Source organism: Lepidochelys olivacea (genome assembly GCF_965140295.1).
Source record: "Lepidochelys olivacea isolate rLepOli2 genome assembly, chromosome: 6".
In the NCBI taxonomy this organism is placed as follows: Eukaryota; Metazoa; Chordata; order Testudines; family Cheloniidae; genus Lepidochelys; species Lepidochelys olivacea.
Window position 1 is genome coordinate 65,747,464 of NC_140416.1, and position 4,602 is coordinate 65,752,065.

The following is a 4,602-nucleotide window of genomic DNA, read 5'->3' on the forward strand; positions in this document are numbered from 1 at the left end:
GGAGACAAATCTGTTATGGCAGAACTACGTTCCAAAAAAAGAAACACAAATACGTACGCTAAAGTCTCCAGGGCCATGACGGAAAGACGCTACTCCAGGGACACAGAGCAGTGTCGTACAAAAATCAAGGAGCTCAGGCAAGTGTACCAAGAAGCCAGGGGGGCGAACGGGTGCTCTGGGTCACAGCCCCATACGTGCTGCTTCTACCGTGAGCTGCATGCAATCATGGGGGGGTGACGCCACCACTACCCCACCACTGTCCGTGGACACTTACAAGGGGGGAGTAGCACGGAGCAAGGAGGATGAGTTTTTGGAGGATGAAGAGGAGGAGGACAGCGCACAGGTGGCAAGTGGGGAATCCGTTTTCCCCCCCTAGCCAGGAACTATTCTTAACGCTGGAGCCAATAGCCTCCCCCCACTCCCAAGGCATGCTCCCAGACCATGACTCTGGAGAAGGCACTTCTGGTGAGTGACAGCTTGATTGGAGCCACGCAGTGCGGGGTGGGGGAAAACCCAGTCACGCTGGGCTGTTCGCATTTAGTTTAAAGGGCTCTTCCCTGCTCAGAGCCTCATCAGAGCCATGCGGTGTGGGGGAGGAGGGGAGGTGTTGTGTGAAGCGATCATCCCAGAGAGCCCGCAGGCCCTCCTTTTATATGGCAAACCCACCAGGCATTGCTTGCTATGGGAAAGGGGGCTCGGCAGTTTGCAAGCATTGAAATGAATGCGGAAGAAGCAGAACCCCACGTGCCCCTAGGGCTTACCATGGCTGCCTGCAAGCTGAATTCTGTTGCCCAGCTGCACGTGGTGGCTTACTCACACTGAAGTGGCAGGCACTTCAGTATAAGAGGCAAAATGCGACCTTGTACAGAAAGAACATGTGCTGTGTACTATGAATTGCCTGTTTCACTGAGAAAGTGTGTCCCCTTTGTTCTCTAAAATGTATCTTTTAAAATACTACCCTCCCTTTTTCTCCTCCCGCAGCAGGTGCAAATGTTTCAACACGGCCCCTATCTACTCCGTCCCAGAGGCTGGTCCAGATTAGAAGGCGGAAAAAACGAATTTGGGATGACATGTTCGCTGAGCTCATGCAGTCCTCCCTCACTGATAGGGCCCAGCTGAATGCATGGAGGCAAACAATTGTGGAGTCGCGTAAAGCATTACATGAATACGAAGAGAGGAGGAATTTGCGCAATGAGAGCAGGCAGGATGCTACGGTCAAGCTCACTGGGGAGCAAACTGACATGACATTAGATCCACATGTATGGTGGATCTAATGCGGGAAAGGCAGCAAGACCACAGACTGCTGCTGCAGCCCCTGTATAACCGCCCTCCCTCTTCCCCAAGTTCCACAGCCTCCTCACCCAGACGCCCAAGAACATGGGGACAGTGGGGGAAGGCTACGGGGATGCACACAGTCAACCCCAGAGGATTGCACAAGCAGCAGAAATCTGGCATATCCTAAATTTTGATTTGGTTTCTGGACTTATCCTTGCCTCCTCCTCCACCCCCCTAACCCAATACTGCCCCCTCCCCAGTCTAGCTTCTGATTTCTTTCAATGTTTTGTGCAACAAATAATAAAGAACGTTTTTTAAACAATTGTGACTTTATTTCCTTTCATATATATACTGGGCAGGTAACTTCAAGAGAAACAAACGCAACTGTCACACCGTACTCTGGCCAGTCATGAAACTGGCTTTCAAAGCTTCTCTGATGCGCAGTGCGCCCTGCTGTGCTCTTCTAATCGCCCTGTTGTCTGGCTGTGCGAAACTGGCCACCAGGTGAGTTGCCTCAACCTCCCACCCCACCATAAATGTCTCCCCGTTACTCTCACAGATATTGTGGAGCACACAACAAGCAGCAATTGCAATTGGAATATTGCTTGTGCTGAGACCTAACCAAGTCAGTAAACTGTGCCAGTGTGCTTTGAAACGTCCAAAAGTACATGCTACCACCATTCTGCACTTGCTCCTTACTAGTGTCCAGGGTGCCTGTGTACGGCTTCATGAGCCAGGGCATTAAGGGGTAGGCTGGGTCCCTGCGGATGACTATAGGCATTTCAACATCCCCAACAGTAATTTTCTGGTCTGGGAAGTAAGTCCCTTCCTGCAGCTGTTCGAACAGACCAGAGTTCTTGAAGATGCGAGCATCATGTACCTTTCCCGGCCATCCCACGTTGATGTTGGTGAAATGTCCCTTGTGATCCACCAGTGCTTGCAGCACCACTGAAAAGTACCCCGTGTGGTTTACGTACTGGCTGCCAAGGTGGTCCGGTCCCAAGATAGGGATATGGGTTCCGTCTATCGCTTCCCCCAGCCCCCACAGTTAGGGAATCCCATTGCAGCAAAGTCATCCGCTATGACCTGCGCATTTCCCAGAGTCACTAACCTTGATAGCAGCTGGTCAATGATTGCATTGGTTACTTGCAGCACAGCAGCCCCCACAGTAGTTTTGCCCACTCCAAATTGATTCCCTGCTGACTGGTAGGTGTCTGGCATTGCAGGCTTCCAGAAGGCTATCGCCACTCACTTCTCAGCTGTGAGGGCTGCTCTCATCTTGGTATTCTTGCGCTTCAGGGCAGGGGAAAGCAAGTCACAAAGTTCCATGAAAGTGCCCTTACGCACGTGAAAGTTTCGCAGCCACTGGGAATTGTCTCAGACCTGCAACACTATGCGGTCCCGCCAGTCTGTGCTTGTTTCCTGGGCCCAGAATCGGTGTTCCATGGCATGAGCCTGCCCCATTGCCACCAGGATGTCCAAATTGCCAGGGCCCGTACTTTGAGAGAAGTCTGTGTCCATGTCCTCATCACTCTTGTCACCGCGCTGCTGTCACCTCCTCGCCTGCTTTTGTAGGTTCTGGTTCTGCACATTCTGCAGGATAATAGGCAAGGTGTTTACAATGCTCATAACTGCCGCGGTGATCTGAGCGGGCTCCATGCTTGCCATGGTATGGCGTCTGCAGGAGAGCAGAGTTGCAGCAGAAGCAGTGGCTGACGACGGATGCCATGAAAATAGATATTTATAGAAAACAACGAGAGGACCTGCGAGGTGGATTCATGAGAGCAGGAGAGCAGAGCTGCAGCAGAAGTGGTAGATGACGACGGTTAGCAGTCCTACTGCACCGTCTGCTGAAAGCAGGATGGAGTCCGCATGGAAAAAAGGCACGAAACGACTGTCTGCCGTTGCTTTCACAGAGGGAGGGGAGACTGACGACATGTTCCCAAAGCCACCCATCAGGTGTTTTTGACCCATCAGGAATTGGGAGCTTAACCCAGAATTCCAATAGGTGGCAGAGACTGTGGGAACTGTAGGATAGCTACCCACAGTGCACCACTCCATAAGTTGATGCTAGCCACGGTAGTGAGGACGCACTCCGCCGACTTACTGCGCTTAGTGTGAACATACGTAATCAACTGTATAAAATCAATTTCTAAAAATCGACTTCTATAATATCGACCTGATTTCATAGTGTAAACATACCCTAAGGGTATGTCTATACTACCCGCCGGATTGGCGGGCAGCAATCGATTTATCACATCTAGTCTAGACACGATAAATTGACACCCGAGTGTGCTCTCCCATCGACTCCTGTTCTCCACCGCCGCGAGAGGCGCAGGAAGAGTCGACGGGGGAGCAGCAGCAGTTGACTCACCGCAGTGAAGACACCGTGGTGAGTAGGTCTTAGTACGTCTAATTCAGCTACATTATTCACGTAGCTGAAGTTGCGTAACTTAGATCGATTCCCCCCCTCAGTGTAGACCAGGCCTAGTGGCCAAAATGTGTTAGTTGATGAAATGACAATACCTGCTCTGAAGAATGCAGTCTTGGGTAAAAAGAATATAACGTACAAGGAAAGTGATCACAGTGACAAGAACACAGCAAGATTATAAGAAAAAATTGTTTAAGTTCCTCTCCTTGCATCCTTCCTCTACCATCCATCCCCTATGTCTTTTCCCCCAGGTTCAACTCAAATGTCTTTCCTATCCTCCGTCCCAACATTTGACCCCTTCTTGCCACATAAATGAGAAATTAACCCTAGGAAAAGGAAATTAAATAAATAAGGAGATAACTTAAGTCAGCTAATGTGTTGCAGAGGTGTAGGATAAGTATAAAATTAAAGAACTAAATTTAGCTTAAGTTTGGTTAAGGAAATACATATTTGTTGTAAAGAAAGGCCCAGAGTAGCAAGTAGAAGGAAGGCCTTGAAAATAATAGTAATAAGGCAAGAAGGAATGAAGTAGGGAGGATGTCTGGTTCAAAGAATAACTAATGAGATAAGTTCTAAAAAGAAGGCCTCTGACCGAAGGGAATGACTGCAGATGGTTTTAAATAAAATAAAGAGAATCTGTCTTAAAATGGGCCAACATGGCCCTTCCCCAACTCACAGACCAGTGTTAAAGCCTGTGTAAACCTAGGTGCAATGGGGAAATTGTTGGACAGCTAGAGGAAAGGGAGGAAAGGCCTTGGGAAGAAAGGAGGTGCTAAATCTTTTCTAGATTAAGACTGGAAATAAGGGTGAACTGTGTCAAATTATTTTTTAGCTGAAGTCAGCAATTGGCAATGACATCGCTTGTTTGTAAAAAGGGCATAAAAAGTAAACTCTTA

At 49.0% G+C, this 4,602-nt stretch overlaps 1 protein-coding gene across 1 annotated transcript in view; it reads right to left on the reverse strand.

The window, feature by feature from the left end:
- Nucleotides 1-4,602, reverse strand: part of GANC (glucosidase alpha, neutral C) — a 51,275-nt gene that overhangs the window by 7,854 nt on the left and 38,819 nt on the right. The gene's annotated exons all lie outside the window — the stretch shown is intronic.